Source organism: Rutidosis leptorrhynchoides, chromosome 7 (assembly GCF_046630445.1).
Source record: "Rutidosis leptorrhynchoides isolate AG116_Rl617_1_P2 chromosome 7, CSIRO_AGI_Rlap_v1, whole genome shotgun sequence".
NCBI classification, from domain to species: Eukaryota; Viridiplantae; Streptophyta; class Magnoliopsida; order Asterales; family Asteraceae; genus Rutidosis; species Rutidosis leptorrhynchoides.
In genome coordinates this window covers 122,119,036-122,140,549 of record NC_092339.1, presented here as the reverse complement: position 1 = coordinate 122,140,549, position 21,514 = coordinate 122,119,036, and positions in this window count along the sequence as shown.

The window sequence follows — 21,514 nt, the reverse complement described above, 5'->3', positions numbered from 1 at the left end:
AATTCGCCATCATTCCAGGAAAACTTCGAACATGATAAAAAGGGCACATTCGATTTCGATAATTCAACCATAGAATGTAGTTCGATTACTTGTGTCTATTTCGTAAAACAGTTATAAAAGTATTTCATGTATTCGCAGTTTAAAATATATTTCAAAAGCATTTAACAAAACAGTTATAAAAAACAGCGCATGTATTCTCAGTCCCAAAAATGTAAAGAGTAAAAGGGAATCAAATGAACTCACTTTACAATATTTTGCAGTAAAAATATTCATACGACGATACCGAACAATGCAGGGTTGACCTTGGATTCACGAACCTATATCAAGTATGTATATTAACACATATAATAATATTCAAATAAATATATATATACTTTGATTTTAGTAATTTACTAGTGATATTAAATTTAATATTAATGATTACTTAAATATTTTTATTTTATATATATTTTATTAAATTATCATAATAATATATTATATACCTTATTAATATATTTTGAGTAAATACTTAGTATCAACATTTTTAAATACTTATAATTTTAAATATGATAGTATTTTTAATAAATTCAAGTTATATTAAAACGTAAATGAACAAAAAGTATTTTATTAGTAAAAGTAGTATACTTTTTATATATACTTTTATATATATAATGTTTGAATCTATCTTATGATATCTATCTTTTTAGTTTAAGATCATAAAAATATAGTTATACTTTATATACAAAATACATTTAAACTAAAGTTATAGTTAGTAATGTTAATAATAATTATAATAATGATAATGATAATAATATTGATATTAGTAATAATAATTCTTATTTTAATAATATTAATATTAATAATAATACTAATAATAATAATAATAATAATAATAATAATAATAATAAAATAATAATAATAATAATAATAATAATAATAATAATAATAATAATAATAATAATAATAATAATAATAATAATAATAATAATAATAATAATAATAATAATAAAATAATAAGAATAATAAGTATACTACCTTAAGGAAATAGCGAAAAAAATTATGTCGCAGCCCGGACTCGAACCCACGACCTCCCGTTCAACACCCACACACTTAACCAATGCTCTGCATCATATTTTTCTAAAATAATCCCTGATTAAAACCATATAAGCCTCCTATCCAACTGTTCTTCTTCTTCCTCTTATTCTAAAAAGAAATGCCACATTCCGGGCTCGAACCCGAGAACTCTCGGTTACACCCAACACTCTTAACCGTTGCTCTATCCATTCATTTCTGTTTTAGTTAGTTTCTTAAATACTTTTAACTATTATGCAACAGTCTTCTTCTTCATTATATTATCACATAAAATCACACATCATAATCATAAGCGTGTCATCATGCCCTCATCATCTAACATCATTACACGATCCTAACCATTATCACAGTTCCCATCATCTCATCATATTAATTTTTATCTTCGTCATCGTACTCGTTTACCATCATCATCCCTTAACTGTTACCCTTGTGGATATGAATTCGTCACTAGCATTACTACCGGCTCAAATATACATCGGCCCAACTATAATAAAGGCATTGAAGCCCAACATAGTAATATAATAGTCCAAATAAGATTAATTGGATCCGCAAAACAAGTAGTAATCACAAAGGATTTCGGTGCAATGGTTTTGGTAACAGAAATATCACAAACAAATTATAGCCGACAAAATAGAATTTGATGGTCCAATTACATGTCGATTGAATATAATAAACGTATGGAATGCAGCTGGTAGTATTTTGTCGGCCAATATAATAAATAAAAAGGAACGTGCCCAACTTTCAAAACCCATTTTATGCTTAATTGGCTTGTTAACGTGAATTAGGTATTCCATTTCGTAGACCAGACAGCATGCAATCCCACTATCTCTTTTAATAATTTAAGTAGGGTTTATATTGAAAAAAAAATGTCGGCCATAATATAAAGCAACATCCATTTATAAATTGCAATATACTTCAAAATTTAATCGGCTGAGCAGCATAATAATTTCATCATTAATTGTCAAGGCCTCTCCTCATCCTTTTGATTACTATCATTGTTAATTCATAACTAAAACATGAGCAACAAGTTTCAACAAAAAGAAGCTAGTAGTAGTGCTGCAGGTGTGTTAGTTGCAGGTGGGTTTACGATTAAAAAAAAGGAGAGAGAGGTGTTGTGTAAGATGATGGTGGCGGTGACATTCCAATCAAAACAGAAATAGCAAATTAGGTTGTAGTTGTAGGTGGTTGTTGATCAAACAAGTAAACAAGGTGGTGTTTTTGGGTCGGTTATGGTGGTTACAATATTAACATAACATACGCATAATTAGTGTAATTCGATCAGGAGGACAACGAACGTAGTAGCAATAGAAAAATAAAAAGAGGTGTGTTGGTTCATAACCTGTCTCATACAAAAATATAACGTGAGCAGAGCTGCAGTGATGTTGGTGTTTGGTTGTATTGAACAAATTAAACAGATAGAACCGGTGATTATGATGGTTCATGGTGCTTGAGTTGCACACAGAAATCGAGCAGTAGCAATAGAAACAAATAGAAACGATGGTGTTTGATGTCCAGTGAATGGTGGTTAAATGTGGTGTTAGGTTGTAGTGTTTACAAGAATAATAGATGTTGATCATGGTAGTGATGGTGTTGTGGTGGAAGTCGAGAGTGAAAGTGAGGATGTTGGAGAAGAAAGAAGAGGGTAGTGGATGTTATGGCTCATCTTGTGCATATGTAATATGTAAATAAGATAGGGTAGATATTAGATAGATTAGATGTAGGATATGCAGACAAAACATTATGATCACATCACGGACGAAAATGGAATAAAGCATGAGTGGTGTTTGTTATCAATCACATAAAGCACATCAATAATACTATATTAATAATTAATATATCATATGATAAAGTAAACATAGTAATTGAAATTGAAATAGTTAGCAGCTGGGTAATTGGATTATTATTAATTCAGGGAGTATTATATCGTGGTCCGTGATTAATCAGTGGCGTTTATGATAATGCCAAAAACGAACATATATTTCATAGCATTATTCCTTAAGAAAGACAAGATTTTAGTTGGTATTGTTCGATTTACAAGCGATATTCGTTTAAATTTTAAAAAGAGAAGATAAAAAGCAGATTCGACAAATTGAAGACAAAAAGGTCCAAAGAGCTAAAAAGTACAAGATACAACTAAAAAAGGTTCAAAATATTGATGAGGAACGTCTCAAAATGACAAGAGTACAAGTTACAAGACGCAAAGTACACGATATAAAATAATACGCGAAGACGTCCGAAAATCCGGAACCGGGACCTGAGCCAAGAAGAAACGCCCGACGCAACGGACCAAAAATATCTAGTCTACTATGCACAAGAATATAATATAATATATATATAATTATATATAATTATATATTATATATATTATTATTATTATATTACGTCGGCAAGAAGAAAACAAAGTAGTTGGCTGGATCCAGGGTAGCCATGCGACTCGCATGGCCAGAAGCACAAAATCATGCGAGTCGCATGGAGTGAGATTGCTGGTCAGGTCCTATATAAAGCCAGTTTTGTGCCGAGTTTTAATCATCTTTTTTTCTTCCTCTTCATACGTAAATATATTTATATTTATAATTTATATTTTAATTTTAATTATAATTCTAATAATAAGGGTATGTTAGCGAATGTTGTAAGGGTGTAAGTCGAAATTCTGTCCGTGTAACGCTACGCTATTTTTAATCATTGTAAGTTATGTTCAACCTTTTTACATTAATGTCTCGTAGCTAAGTTATTATTATGCTTATTTAAAACGAAGTAATCATGATGTTGGGCTAATTACTAAAATTGGGTAATTGGGCTTTGTACCATAATTGGGGTTTGGACAAAAGAACGACACTTGTGGAAACTAGACTATGGGCTATTAATGGGCTTTATATTTGTTTAACTAAATGAAAGTTTGTTAATGTTAATATAAAGATTTACAATTGGGCGTCCCTATAAATTACCATATACACTCGATCGGACACGATGGGCGGGGTATTTATATGTACGAATAATCGTTCATTTAACCGGACACGGGAATGGATTAATAGCCACTAGAATAATTAAAACAGGGGTGAAATTACATTCAAGGGTAATTGGTGTAATTGTTAACAAAGTAGTAAAACCTTGGTTTACACGCAGTCGATAACCTGGTGTATTCATTAAACAAAGTATTAAAACCTTGTTACAAATTCGAATCCCCAATTAGTTGGAATATTTAACTTCGGGTATAATAATAATTTGTCAAGGACACTTGCAATTTATATTTATGACTGATGGACTGTTATGGACAAAAACCAGACGGACATATTGAATAATCCAGGACAAAGGACAATTAACCCAAGGGCATAAAACTAAAATCAACACGTCAAACATCATGATTACGGAAGTTTAAATAAGCATAATTCTTTTATTTCATATTTAATTTCCTTTATTTTATATTTAATTGCACTTCTAATTATCGCACTTTTATTTATTTTATTTTATCGCACTTTTAATTATCGTACTTTTTAATTATCGCAATTTAATTTTATCGCATTTTTATTATTCGCAATTTCATTATCGTTATTTACTTTACGCTTTAATTTAAAGTCTTGTATTTATTTTATATTTTACATTAGGTTTTAACTGCGACTAAAGTTTTAAAATCGACAAGCCGGTCATTAAACGGTAAAAACCCCCCTTTATAATAATAATATCACTTATATATATATTTGTATTTTTATAAAAGTAAACTAATATAGCGTTGAGCTTTGTTTAAAGATTTCCCTGTGGAACGAACCGGACTTACTAAAAACTACACTACTGTACGATTAGGTACACTGCCTATAAGTGTTGTAGCAAGGTTTAAGTATATCCATTCTATAAATAAATAAATATCTTGTGTAAAATTGTATCGTATTTAATAGTATTTTCCTAGTAAAATAATAACTATTTTATATACACCTCGCTTCGCATCAAGTATTTTTGGCGCCGCTGCCGGGGAACGCCGAAGCGAAACGCCATATTTTTAATTTTTAAGTTATAATTAGTTTTGGTAAAATTTATATTTTTAAAAGATAAAAAAATATATAAAAAAAAAAGCTTTTAAAAAGAAAAAAAAAAGTATTTTAAATATATTTTTTTTAACTTTTTCTTTTATTTTTACAAAATTATAAAGTATTTTAAGTTTATTTTTAGTTTTTAAAATTAAGTTTTATTTTAATTATATATATATTTATATTTTAAATATAAAACAGAAAAAAAGAAAATAAATATTAAATATTACGTGACCTGTCAAATTGAACCTGTCAATTGAACCGGTCCAGTTCAGTCATGCGACTCGCATGACCCACCCTCTTAAATCATGCGACTCGCATGAGGGGTCTGACAGGGCCACAACCAAACCCTAATAACGCATTTATTACGGAGTATAATATATTATTATTATAATTAAACCCTAATTTGATTATTATTAATTAAGTTTTTAGTTTAATTAATTTTAACTACTTTTAATTACTTTTATTATATTTAAAACTTAATACTTTAATATAATTAATATAAAAATAATATTTTAATAAAAATTGTATTTTTTTTTATCACTTTTTATTTCTTTTAATATTTTGTCCCTTTTTAATCGTTGTAGCGTAATATTTATATTTTTAGCTCAAATTTAATTTTAAACTTAGTTTTTGCTATAGTTATTTTTACTCCTATATTTTTAGGCTTTGCCGTAGAATTCCTTAAGTGCTTTTTCTTTAGACTAAGATTTAGGTGCTTTAGAATTTTGCGACGCCTTTTTAAGTTTTAGTTTCTTTTTAAGTTATTTCCATTTGGGATTTAGTTTTTCCCTGTAAGCTTTAATATTTTTAGACCTTTTACTATGTATCAATTATCATTCCAATTAGTAATTTCAATTTGCGATTATAATTTTAAGTTAGTTGTAGTAATAAGGTTAGGTTAGTTAAGTATTTTTAAGTTTTTATAAGTTTCTTTTATTTTTCCGTCGTCTTTTATTTTTCAACCATTTTTTCTTTTTCAACCTTTATCGACAAACTCTTTTTCTCTCTTATTTCTCGCTATTCTAGTTTTAGGACTTAGAATTTTTTCTACTTCTTATCTAAATTTCTTAAAATTACGAAAATTTATTTTAAGTGGTTAAATTAATAGACATCAAAATTTTCTGGTTCGTAGTAATAGTTGGATTTGTACGTGGACCGGGTTATTGGAGCCAAACAGTCCTCAATTATATTGAGACCAAACGAATCCTGCCCCTCTGCTGCATCTTTTGGCTATTCGAAACGTGGGCAAAATCAGAAAAGTCTATTGATTGGATAACTTATTATAATTTTTCTTTCTTTTTTTAAAAAACTAATAGGATATTCAGTGAATGCACCGAGCAAGACGTTCATCACCTTTTGTACGTTCACCACCTGTAACTCGATCAAGACATCGTTTAACAAATATAACCGCCGTTGATTTTTCTTTAGAATCGTCATCCAGTAGACCAAGTACTTCAGTTCAAATTTCCGATAATCCATTTTTTGAACCCAACCTCACAATTGAGAATCCAGAAAATATTCAGGGACGGTTCGTAGATCCTGAACCATTAAACTTTCCTCCGGAACCACCAATCATTCAAACAGAGATTGTTGAGGAACGAACTATTAAATCAGAACCATCTAGTGATACCGAGTCAACAAATTCAATTATGGAGAATCTGGAACCTTTAAGTATGGAAGACCGAATGAGAGCTAAACGCACTGGCCAAGGTCACGCAATTACTCATCCAGACATTAATGCGCCAGATTATGAAATCAAAGGACAAATTCTACACATGGTGACTAATCAATGCCAATTTAGTGGTGCGCCGAAGGAAGATCCAAATGAACATCTACGTACCTTTAATAGGATCTGCACACTATTTAAAATCCGAGAAGTGGAGGATGAACAGATATATCTCATGTTATTTCCCTGGACTTTGAAGGGAGAAGCCAAAGATTGGTTGGAATCGTTACCTGAAGGGGCGATCGATACATGGGACGTTTTAATTGATAAATTTCTTAAACAATTCTTTCCTGCATCTAAAGCCGTAAGACTTCAAGCAGAAATTGTTACGTTCACACAAAAGCCAAATGAAACTCTATATGAGGCGTGGACAAGATATGGAAAGTTGTTAAGAGGATGTCCGCAACATGGTTTAGACACCTGTCAAATAGTACAAATATTCTACCAAGGATGCGACATCACTACAAGGAAAGATATAGATATAGCAGCTGGTGGTTCTATTATGAAGAAAACCGAAACTGATGCTTACAAAATTATTGATAATACTGCTTCCCACTCACATGAGTGGCACCAAGAAAAAGACATCATTAGATCATCTAAAGCAGCTAGAGCCGATTCTAGCCATGACTTAGATTCCATTTCAGCAAAGATAGATGCTTTCGAGAGACGAATGGAAAAGATGACTAAGGATATTCACTCAATACGAATTAGTTGTGAGCAGTGTGGAGGACCACATTTGACAAAAGATTGTCTAAGTATTGAATTAACAATGGAACAAAGAGAGAATATTTCATACATAAACCAAAGGCCTGGAAATAATTATCAGAATAATTATCAACCGCCAAGACCGATTTACAATCAAAACCAGAATTATAACCGAAATATTCCATACAACAACCAACAAGGTCCTAGCAATCAACAAGTATCCAATAATACTTATAATCAGCAAAGACCGAATTTTCAAAACAAACCACCACAACAAACCGATGATAAAAAGCTGAATTTAGAAGATATGATGACGAAGCTAGTTGAAACTCAAACACAGTTTTTCACATCTCAAAAACAAACCAATGAACAAAATGCTCAAGCATTTAGAAATCAAAAAGCTTCTATTCAAAATCTGGAACAAGAAGTGAGTAACCTAGCAAGGTTAATAGGTGAAAGAAAACCGGGAAGTTTACCTAGTGATACAAATGCTAACCCCCGGAATGAAACAGCTAAAGCTATTACCACAAGAAGTGGTACAACACTTAAACCACCTGAAATACCTGTAACTTCTGATGAAACTATTCCTACTCCACAAGAACCACAACCTGATCAAGATAAGGAAAAAGAACCGGTAGTTGAAAAGGTTAATGAAGATAACACAGTTAAGGATAAACCTTATGTTAAACCATACCAACCACCACTTCCTTACCCGAGTAAAATGAAGAAAGAAAAACTTGAAGCCGAGCAATCCAAATTCTTGGATATGTTTAAACAGATAAATGTAAATCTTCCTTTCATTGATGTGATTTCAGGAATGCCAAGGTATGCTAAATTCTTGAAAGATCTAATCACGAATAGAAAGAAAATGGAAGAACTCTCGGCTGTTACTATGAATGCCAATTGTTCAGCAGTGCTGTTGAATAAGATACCAGAAAAACTATCTGATCCAGGAAGTTTCACAATTCCATGTTTTCTGGGTAGTCTTAGTTCAATAGAAGCATTGGCAGACTTAGGTGCTAGTATAAATCTAATGCCGTATTCACTATACGCTAAACTAGACCTTGGAGAATTGAAACCAACCAGAATAAGCATACAACTAGCCGATAGATCAATAAAATATCCTAGAGGGATAATGGAGAACATACTAGTTAAAGTTGGTACTTTAGTATTTCCAGTAGATTTTGTTGTTTTGGACATGGAAGAAGATTCTCAAGTTCCTCTCATATTAGGAAGACCATTCTTAAACACGGCTAAAGCAATGATAGACGTGTTCGGTAAGAAACTGACCCTAAGTATAGAGGATGAGAGTGTTACCTTTTCAGTTGATAGAGCAATGCAACAACCACAATCTGCAGATGATACATGTTATTATATTCAAACTATAGATGCACATGCAGAATTATTAGAAGAATTTCCAGAATTACAAGGAACAGGAGAATGTTCTTTAGGAGAAGGAAATGAACCAATTGATGAAGCTGAAATGTTAGCTACACTTATAGCTAATGGATATGAACCAACAACAGAAGAAATTCAAATGCTAAAAGAAGAAGACAGATATCGATATAAATCATCGATAGAAGAACCTCCGAAATTAGAGTTAAAGCCACTTCCAAACCATTTGGAATACGCTTATTTACATGGTGAATCTGAATTACCTGTAATAATATCGTCTTCTCTTACTAAAAATGAGAAATCACAACTCATTTCTGTGTTGAAAGCTCATAAACCAGCCATTGCATGGAAGATTCATGATATTAAAGGAATAAGTCCTTCGTATTGCACACATAAAATCCTTATGGAAGAAAGTCATAAAACGTATGTGCAACGCCAACGAAGACTAAATCCTAATATGCAAGATGTAGTTAAAAAAGAGATTATTAAACTGCTAGATGCAGGTTTAATATATCCAATCTCTGATAGTCCATGGGTAAGCCCAGTTCAATGCGTGCCTAAGAAGGGTGGCATGACTGTCATCACAAATGAGAAAAATGAGCTTATTCCTACTAGGACTGTAACAGGATGGCGTGTATGTATTGATTATAGAAAATTAAATGACGCCACCAGAAAAGATCACTTTCCCTTACCTTTTATAGATCAAATGTTGGAAAGATTAGCCGGAAATAGTTACTATTGTTTTCTAGATGGATTTTCCGGATATTTTCAAATTCCAATAGCACCCGAAGATCAAGAGAAAACCACATTCACGTGCCCTTATGGTACTTTTGCTTACAAACGCATGCCATTTGGACTTTGTAACGCCCCTGCAACCTTTCAAAGGTGTATGATGGCGATTTTTCACGACATGATAGAAGAATGCATGGAAGTATTCATGGATGACTTTTCAGTCTTCGGTGATACATTTAAATCATGTCTAGTTAATCTGGAACGAATGCTAATTAGATGCGAAAAATCAAATCTAGTACTTAATTGGGAGAAATGCCATTTCATGGTTAAAGAAGGCATCGTTCTTGGACATAAAATTTCAAAAGAAGGAATTGAAGTGGATAGAGCTAAAGTAGATGTAATTGCTAAACTTCCACATCCCACCAATGTTAGAGGAGTTAGGAGTTTTCTAGGGCATGCCGGTTTTTACCGACGTTTTATAAAAGATTTTTCTAAAATTGCCACTCCTATGAATAAACTCCTAGAAAAGGATGCGCCATTCATCTTTTCAGATGAGTGTATCAAATCTTTTAATATTCTTAAAGAAAAACTCACTAATGCGCCGATCATGATAACACCAAATTGGAATCTACCATTTGAACTAATGTGCGATGCAAGTGATTTTGCAATGGGAGCCGTTTTAGGACAAAGGATTGAAAAACGATTTCAACCTATATATTATGCTAGTAAGACGTTACAAGGAGCACAAACGAACTATACAACTACTGAAAAAGAACTCCTTGCTATTGTCTTTGCTTTTGACAAATTTCGATCATATCTCGTTCTAGCAAAAACGGTGGTCTATACCGACCATTCTGCTCTTAGATACCTATTTTCAAAACAAGATGCTAAACCAAGATTAATCCGTTGGATCTTACTCTTACAAGAGTTTGATATTGAAATCCGAGATAAAAAAGGAGCAGAAAATCTCGCCGCTGATCATCTTTCTCGTCTTGAAAATCCCGAATTAGAAGTTCTAAATGAATCGGTCATACAAGACAACTTTCCTGATGAATATCTATTGAAGATAGATTATAAAGAAATCCCATGGTTTGCAGACTATGCAAACTACTTAGTTTGTGGATTCCTTGAAAAAGGATTATCGTACCAAAGACGAAAGAAATTCTTCAGTGATATAAAACACTATTTCTGGGAAGATCCACATCTGTTTAAAAGTTGTCCCGATGGAATAATACGCCGATGTGTATTTGGAAATGAAGCTAGTAAAATTTTAAACCATTGTCACACAGGACCAACAGGAGGGCATTATGGGCCTCAACTAACAGCAAGAAAAGTTTATGAAGCTGGATTCTATTGGCCTACAATTTACAAAGACGCACACCTTCTTTGCAAATCCTGTGATGCATGTCAAAGGACCGGAAAAATAAGTCAACGTGATGAAATGCCACAAAATGTCATCCAAGTATGTGAAGTATTTGACATTTGGGGTATTGACTTTATGGGTCCATTTCCAAAATCTCATAATAATCTATATATACTCGTAGCCATTGATTATGTATCTAAATGGGCGGAAGCACAAGCTCTCCCAACTAACGATGCACGAGTTGTAGTCAACTTTTTAAAACGTCTTTTTGCAAGGTTTGGAACACCGAAAGCTTTAATAAGTGATCGGGGTACTCATTTCTGTAATAATCAACTTGAGAAAGTTCTTAAAAGATATGGAGTAACTCATAAAATCTCCACCGCATATCATCCACAAACAAGTGGACAAGTTGAAAATACCAACCGAGCTTTAAAACGTATTCTAGAGAAAACCGTAGGATCAAATCCGAAAGGAATGGTCCATTAAATTGGAGGATGCACTCTGGGCTTTTAGAACAGCCTACAAAACTCCAATTGGAACCACACCTTTTAGACTTGTTTATGGAAAAGCATGTCATCTTCCAGTAGAAATTGAACACAAAGCATTTTGGGCTTTGAAAACATGTAATCTTGATTTACATGAAGCCGGACGTCTACGATTAAGTCAACTAAACGAATTAGAAGAATTAAGACATGAAGCATACGAAAATTCGTTAATCTATAAAGAAAGAACGAAGAAATGGCATGATAAAAGAATCAGAAGTTCAAAAGAATTCAAAGAAGGAGACAGAGTTCTTCTTTTCAATTCACGATTCAAGCTATTTCCTGGAAAATTGAAATCAAGATGGTCTGGACCATTCATAGTCAAAAGAGTTTTCCCATACGGAACGATAGAATTAACAAATTCAAATGGGATTGAATTTAAAGTTAATGGTCACAGAGTTAAACATTACATACAGGGTCCGATGGAAGTCGACAACGAAGTTAATCACAATTTCGACACCACAGCTAACTAAGTGTGGGGAGAATCAAGTCTTTAAAGGATAATATGTATTTCTGTTAGAGTTAGATTGTCTGTTTTCGTGTAGTTCTCGAAAATGGAACACGTATGGTCTTTCCCTAGCAGACCCTAAAGAACTAGTCTTCTCCCCCCATTCTGAATTTTTATTTTTTTTAGGTTTTTACAAAATGAAGACTGCCTGTGAACTAAACCATGGTCTAATGCTACACGCTTTGATCACTAAACGTAATAATGACATACTCCCGAGTGAAATAGTATCAGTAATCAGAGAAAGAATGGACGGAGTTAGAAAAGGATCCAGATGCGAAGATAATAAGTTACAATTTGGTAAAGGAAAATCAAAATCCGCAGCGAAAAGAAGAGCACGACACCTAGAAAGATGTCACAAATGCGGAAAATGGTCACATGGAGGTAAATGTTCAAATAATCAAACCTATTCAAATACCGAATTTGTTACTTTATGCAGAGACGGACCGTTCATATGTTTAGAAGAAAAGACAATGAATGCTCGAGGTTACGCCTATGCAGCCATGGAAAACCAATTAAACCGACTATCTTATGAATATAATAGATCATATAACTAAGAAATCTATTTCACAGGTATGTCTGTACAGTTTTTATTTTTATTTTTATTTTTAACCTTTTGATAATAAACGCTAATTTGTTCGCTAAAAAGTATTAAATTGGTATTGAATAAAATTAGGTTTGGCGACCGAAATTATTGATATCATTCAAAAATTTATTACATCACTGCGAAATTTAACGTTTATTCTTAAGGTATAAATATCTTTAATCAATCAACCCAAAATATTTCAAAAATTCGTCATGAGTTAAATTAGGTCTTGGAACCGAAATTACTTTACCGAAAAGAGGGGCGCATATTTTTGATAATATTTGATTGATTAAAGTGGGATAAAAAGACAAAAAGATTTTTAATTTTATTATGCTTTTAAAATTAATATTTAAATCTTAAATTAATATTGTAAACTTTGTAAAAACAATATATTTAAAATTATAAATATTTGAAAAATTAATATAAGTTTGATATGAATTTATGAATTTTTAAATTAAGTTTGGTGTGAATTTTTAATTTTTAAAAATATGAAATTTTAATTTTATGCATTTCAAATTTTAAAGTTTGGTGTGAATTTTTAATTTTTAATTTTGAATTTTATATTTAAGTTGTGTGAATTTAAAAACAAAAATTTACTTTATCTCATTAAGTTAAAAATATGATTTTTAAAATTCGTCGTAAGTTGAAGACTAGGTCTTTGAACCGAAATTGCTTTACCCGAGGGAGGGACGAGAACTTTTATTATCATTATTTTTAATCTTATTGATTTAAAGTATGCCAAAAACATTAGAAAATCCAAAAATCTAAGCTTTTAAAACAATCGCTTGAAAATGACAAAATTTTAAAATTTTGTCGAGGGACGGACTAGGGCATTGTCCCGAAACGACCTCGTCCTAAAAAGAAACAAAATTTTTAAAATTTTATTTATTTATGTTTTAAAAGTATAAGATTTTATAAAAAAAAAAAAAAAAAAAAAATGGAATTTAACCCCATGCGAGTCGCATGGGGATGGGCATGAAACCATGCGACTCGCATGGCTGTTAAAAACTGGACAGGATCAAATTATCCAGCGAGCTGCTCTTTTTCACAAACACACATACACAAACACGAACCATCTCCAAAACCCTCTCAAAAATTCATCATTTTTCATCAAATTTCTTGCAAAACTTCACAATAATCATGCCTAGATTCAGTAGTCTCAACCCCTTCAGGAGAAAGGTAAAGATTTCACCCCTAATCTCTTTAAATTCGAATTTTTGTGTTCTTGAGCTAGAAATTTTATATTTTGATTTTGTTAAATTTAGGTGTAATTAGAGCTAAATTATTGTTATATTATGCATGTATATCCTAGATAGAAGCTATTTAACATGAATTGAAGCTAAAAACTTCAAATTTTTAAGAATCTAGGGTTTGTGTTCTTGAGCAATTTGGGGCTTTTTGATATAAACAGGTTATGGCCGATTTTTGTCATGAATTGTTGCTAAATTAAGTAGTGTAACATGTTTAGGTAGTTAATTGATCCAAACTTTGAGCCTAAACATGTTTTTGAGAATTAAAGTAGACTTTTTAAGTCTAAAAATTCATGAACTTGGATAATTTGATATAAAGGCCATTTGAAACTTGTTTCATTGCTAGTAGTGATTATTTTGGCATGTTATTTGAGATAAATGCTTATGAACTTGATGTACATTTTTCGTATATGCTTATTTGACAAAGTGTAGACTTGACAAAAATATGAAAATGAGCACTAGTTTGATTTGAATGCCATGTAACAAGTGTTTAATTGCTATAATGATTATTGTTGACATGTTTAAGAGTTTAAATGTGATAAAACATTGTACACATTTTCGTATGTAAAAGTGTAGAATTGTTATTGTTAAGAAAATGTGTATAAAATGTGTTATGAATTGAACATGTCATCATAATTGTTTCAAGTTATTATTTTGCTAACACTAATGCATATTTGGATGCACAAATTTTGTGTTTAATATGTTTTGCAGAGAGCCGATACTGGAGGTTCAGGAGCATCATCATCCAGGCAACCAGAGCCCGAACCGGAAATGTTTCATGAACAAGAACAACATATGCAACAAGAAGAAGAAGAACAGGAGGAGCAACATATTCCATATCACGATCAAGATCAATTATTTATGAATCAGTTTCGTCAATTCGCTCCACATCAAAGGATTCTGAGCTTAGACATTAATGAAGATCAGTTACACCCAAATCTGAGATTTGATCGATGTTGGATAGAGTATCCAGATTATCAAAAGAACATGCACATTCTCTACTTTAAGGTTGTTGAAATGCCAAGGGCAATTGACTGGGTACCTTTGGAAACAGTTGACCTTGCCGAACCGATTCGGGAATTATTGGTGCAAAGGTATGGTAATTCTCAGTTTAACGATTGGATGCGCCTATTTTCCATTCGTAGAACCATATATAGGGAATGGTGTATAGAATTACTTAGTACTATTAAGTTAAACAGTGATGTTAGGAGGATAGATGATAGAAGCTTTATTAGATTTCTGTTAGGTGGACGCATGTACAGAATGTCCATGATAGATTTAGCTAGGGCCTTACAGATTTACACCCCTGCTGAACTTTTGAGCCCCGACTGTAATAGCCTGATTGCCCAAGGAGAAAGGGTAGATAGGGAATTTGATATTAACGCTGTCTGGAGGCGTATGTCCCACTTTAATGAATTTCACGCCAGTGGAAATCATACATACTTAGATATAGACAGAGCTGAACTCCGGGTGATTCATAGATTCTTAGCAAACACAATTACACAAAGGGGAAGAAATAAGGAGAAATTGACCGTAAACAATTTGTTCTACCTCAAGTGTATTAGAGACCCGAGGAGTTTCGTTAACATTCCCTATTGTGTTGGTTATTATCTCGCTAATGTAGTTTCGGGGATGAAATCGGGGAGTATTATAGGTGGTGGTATTTTCATTACTCTCATTGGAGAGTATTTAGGTGTAGATAAGCACCAAGGGGGTCCAATGAACGAAATAGAGGACGGAGGTGAAACTATAAGTTCAAACATTTATCACGGTGCAAGGGTATTATTAATGAGACGTGGTCGGGTATATCGATACGAGGGACCTCAGCGACAGGTAGAAAGAGGTTCGGATGACGAGATGGAGGATGCGAACAACATTATAGGAGTTGTTCGGGAGACTGCTCTTGATTTAGGCGTTCGTATGGAGGATGAATACATGACGAACTATGATAGGCATATGCAGTACGAGGCATGGCAACGTCGGAATGACTACGAGCATTCCCGGCAACGAGAGCATGGCCGATGGGATTATCATCAGCGCCAAATTATAAGCCAGTTGCAGCCTGGCGAGATGTATTATCCGACCCGACCCGCATACTATCCCGCACATCAGCCAGAAATGAGACCACCCTATGATTCATATGATTATGACGCAGCATACCAGTTCACCTATAATCAGCCATGGAACCCGGACGCGAACATGAATTGGGATCCCTATCCTAATTATCCTCCTAACCCACCTCCTGATCAGTAGAGATAAGTTGGTAATTTTTATTTTTATTTTAAACACTTAACATTTTATTACGTTTATGTAATGTTTGATATTCTTATTATTATTGTGTACTAATATTTTTCTTATAGTTTGAAAGTGGGATGCCAAAGTTCCATTTCAAATTGCATGTATGATTATATTTGTATTGTATGTATTCTATTTTATGCACAAAACAGGGTAAAACAACGCATTTTCAAAGACTGGCATTAAGTTCAGCAAAAGCAAGTAATTTTGACGACAATGATGCAAAATGTATGTGAAATAACAACAAGACGGAATGAACAAATGACGTGCACCATTTATCATTCAGCAAACAAACGCCAATATATTTGGAAACTTTGGTAAAAATTTAATCATTTTCACACAAATCACCCTCAATAATTTAAATTGTTACTGATTTTTTGCAAATGAGGGCATTGCAAGATCTTAAGTGTGGGAAGGGGTTAAATTCTTTCGGATTTTAAAATTTTTACTTTATACACTTGGTTACCATTAAAAATACTAGTAAAGCAATAGTTGTATTAGAATCTAGTGCTCTCTGATAAAAAAGAACAGCCCTAGTCTTATATACTGACTACCCAATTCTAGTAAAATTTTTCAAAATTTTCAATTAAATGAATTCAAAATCATGTTTATACATATTTATGAACGATAAAACTAGGTTTTAACACCGAAATTATTGTTACCTCGGAAAGGACATAAATTGAGAAACAAACTAAAATGTTAAAATTCATTTAAAATGGAATAGAGGACGATAAAAAGAAAAATAAAAAGCCAAGTGTGGGAAAATTTACCAAGTTATTTTAAACATATGCCACATATATTTGTAACAAATAACTGAAAATACTTTTGCTTTGGACTAAACTAAACTGTTTTACCCAATGAAAGAAAAGAAGAGATGGATCTACACGATGAATCAATTCCATCATTAAAAGGAAGTAAAGTCTTCCGAAAAAGACACGCGCTTCTTGATTTAGGTCATGAAGTTGTCGTCCAGACCAGCTGTAGGTTGACGAAAAATCTAGAAAAGTCATCACTAAAATCAGCAGGAAATCCACGGACCTCAGCATTAAACAGGGTCGCCAAGTGGTCAGATTTATCCTAACCATGAGAAGGATTTATCTCGTACAATGGGGGGGCACCGTGCAAATTAGCTGGATAAGACTAATGAATCAGATCCCCAGAAAGGATAATCTCCTTAAAGATTAAAAATCAGCTTTTAAGACTGATATTACTCAATCCTAGAGATTGACCTTAAAGATTGAGAATTCAAACTCATGGAATTCAATGATATCTAAACTCGAGCTGAAACGAGAAAATATTTTGATCAAAATTATAAACCGATTTATTTTCTGAAAACCCTATTTTCAATGCGTTCATTACCATTGAACGTAAAATCCTAGGAATTCACCTGGAATTCATTAGGTCACCTGAACTAAATCGGGTGTCAACCGTAAGAACGGTGGTTGCATAGCATGGTCAAAGACAGGACCTTGTGCCAAACCGACAAATTATAAGGGTGAGCTTTACTATTGCTCCTACCAAGGATAGTAATTGCGTCCGACACGTTATAGACCATAATCAAAAGCATGTCACGGGACATTGCCTTAACAGTTGCTTGTTCAACGCTTTCCTTTACAACCGGACGGTAGTTTGCCGAAAGGTAATATACGGGACAAGTAAACTGGACGTGTTGCTTTCCAAATACAAGGTTAGCAAGTGGGTGACACAAAACCGCAAGTTTTGAGCTAAAATTTTCAAATCTGAAACCCACCAAACCCACAAAAATATTTTGCAAAACACCGGTAAAGGGTTATTCCGGAAAACTAATCTAGGGTAAAAACTAGATTTCAAAAGATCAAATGTTTTCATAAAGATCCAATTTACTTAATGGATCTAAATTTTTATAGTCATGTGGGACTGTAAACCATATCGTTACTACCATTGTTTATACCGCCGTATAGAAATCACTGATGTACAAAGTGTGAAGAATAAAGAAGTGATTCTAGTATTTCAAGACAATATTGCTTGAGGACAAGCAACGCTCAAGTGTGGGAATATTTGATAATGCCAAAAACGAACATATATTTCATAGCATTATTCCTTAAGAAAGACAAGATTTTAGTTGGTATTGTTCGATTTACAAGCGATATTCGTTTAAATTTTAAAAAGAGAAGATAAAAAGCAGATTCGACAAATTGAAGACAAAAAGGTCCAAAGAGCTAAAAAGTACAAGATACAACTAAAAAAGGTTCAAAATATTGATGAGGAACGTCTCAAAATGACAAGAGTACAAGTTACAAGACGCAAAGTACACGATATAAAATAATACGCGAAGACGTCCGAAAATCCGGAACCGGGACCTGAGCCAAGAAGAAACGCCCGACGCAACGGACCAAAAATATCTAGTCTACTATGCACAAGAATATAATATAATATATATATAATTATATATAATTATATATTATATATATTATTATTATTATATTACGTCGGCAAGAAGAAAACAAAGTAGTTGGCTGGATCCAGGGTGGCCATGCGACTCGCATGGCCAGAAGCACAAAATCATGCGAGTCGCATGGAGTGAGATTGCTGGTCAGGTCCTATATAAAGCCAGTTTTGTGCCGAGTTTTAATCATCTTTTTTTCTTCCTCTTCATACGTAAATATATTTATATTTATAATTTATATTTTAATTTTAATTATAATTCTAATAATAAGGGTATGTTAGCGAATGTTGTAAGGGTGTAAGTCGAAATTCTGTCCGTGTAACGCTACGCTATTTTTAATCATTGTAAGTTATGTTCAACCTTTTTACATTAATGTCTCGTAGCTAAGTTATTATTATGCTTATTTAAAACGAAGTAATCATGATGTTGGGCTAATTACTAAAATTGGGTAATTGGGCTTTGTACCATAATTGGGGTTTGGACAAAAGAACGACACTTGTGGAAACTAGACTATGGGCTATTAATGGGCTTTATATTTGTTTAACTAAATGAAAGTTTGTTAATGTTAATATAAAGATTTACAATTGAGCGTCCCTATAAATTACCATATACACTCGATCGGACACGATGGGCGGGGTATTTATATGTACGAATAATCGTTCATTTAACCGGACACGGGAATGGATTAATAGCCACTAGAATAATTAAAACAGGGGTGAAATTACATTCAAGGGTAATTGGTGTAATTGTTAACAAAGTAGTAAAACCTTGGTTTACACGCAGTCGATAACCTGGTGTATTCATTAAACAAAGTATTAAAACCTTGTTACAAATTCGAATCCCCAATTAGTTGGAATATTTAACTTCGGGTATAATAATAATTTGTCAAGGACACTTGCAATTTATATTTATGACTGATGGACTGTTATGGACAAAAACCAGACGGACATATTGAATAATCCAGGACAAAGGACAATTAACCCAAGGGCATAAAACTAAAATCAACACGTCAAACATCATGATTACGGAAGTTTAAATAAGCATAATTCTTTTATTTCATATTTAATTTCCTTTATTTTATATTTAATTGCACTTCTAATTATCGCACTTTTATTTATTTTATTTTATCGCACTTTTAATTATCGTACTTTTTAATTATCGCAATTTAATTTTATCGCATTTTTATTATTCGCAATTTCATTATCGTTATTTACTTTACGCTTTAATTTAAAGTCTTGTATTTATTTTATATTTTACATTAGGTTTTAACTGCGACTAAAGTTTTAAAATCGACAAGCCGGTCATTAAACGGTAAAAACCCCCCTTTATAATAATAATATCACTTATATATATATTTGTATTTTTATAAAAGTAAACTAATATAGCGTTGAGCTTTGTTTAAAGATTTCCCTGTGGAACGAACCGGACTTACTAAAAACTACACTACTGTACGATTAGGTACACTGCCTATAAGTGTTGTAGCAAGGTTTAAGTATATCCATTCTATAAATAAATAAATATCTTGTGTAAAATTATATCGTATTTAATAGTATTTTCCTAGTAAAATAATAACTATTTTATATACACCTCGCTTCGCATCAGTTTACTAACGGAATGCCAACCGAGTCTTATAACAGTATACTAATTAAGTTCAAAATCATTTTTTTTAATATACTATATGTTTATATATATATATATATATATATATATATATATATATATATATATATATATATATATATATATATATATATATATATATATATATATATATATATTTTAGTAACAAGTATTATTACATAAATAAATATAGTAAATATATATTTTCAAATAAATAGATTTAATATTTAATCTTATATATTTACAATTAATATTTACGTATATATATATGTTTAAATATATAATTATTTATTTACAAATAGTTGTTCGTGAATCGTCGGGAATAGTCAAAAGGTCAATTGAATATATGAAATAGTTCAAAATTTTCGAGACTCAACTTAACAGACTTTGCTTATTGTGTCAAAATCATATAAAGATTGAGTTTAAATTTGGTCGAAAATTTCCGGGTCGTCACATGCTGGTAGACTGAGCAGCAAACTACACTCGACACAGCAATATTTGCTGTCTATACATAAACAAACTTGTGCTGGCTGGACATAACATTTTAGTGCAAATAAATTATAGTTTTGTCATAATTAAATCCTTAATTATTTTGGGGACTCAACAAGTAGTCACTCACCTGACCTAATGGCCATCTCTGACAGTGACGAGGATCCTGAGGAGATCCCAGCTCCACCCAGCCCTAGTCTCTAGGGGCCAAGTATCATTCCGAAGGTACCGTGATCCCTGGGGCAAACGGGGCCGTCCATTTCTTAACGAACGTGGACAGTGGGTCAGATACACCGCTGACGGACGAGTTGTACTGGTTCCACCTGGCAGACATCGGATTATGACCACCGACCGGACCTATTCTCCCGCACGTGATGCACCCACACCACCTTTAGACGACTCAGACAGTTCATCATCTGACGAGACCAGCGACGAGGATTCTGAGCAGGACCCCGAGGAGGAGCCTGTACTGCCACCCTCTACCCCGCTGAAGAAGCGTTACCGCTATGACCATACAGTTATTCCTGGGGTAAATGGAGGCAATCCGTTCGTGAACGAGCATGGACAGTTGGTTAGGGTCACCGCCCATAAGCGGGTTGTGCCTTTTCCTCCTGATCCATTTGTGCGTAAGGTCGCACGTAATGCACCATCTACTTCTAGTGCTACGCCTGCACCATCTGTACCACTTGTGTCACCTTCACCACCTGCTCCACCGGCATCTCCCACCATCGAGGAGCCGATGAGGGAAGTACGAGCCCTACGTGCCCGGGTGACTGATCTCGAGGACC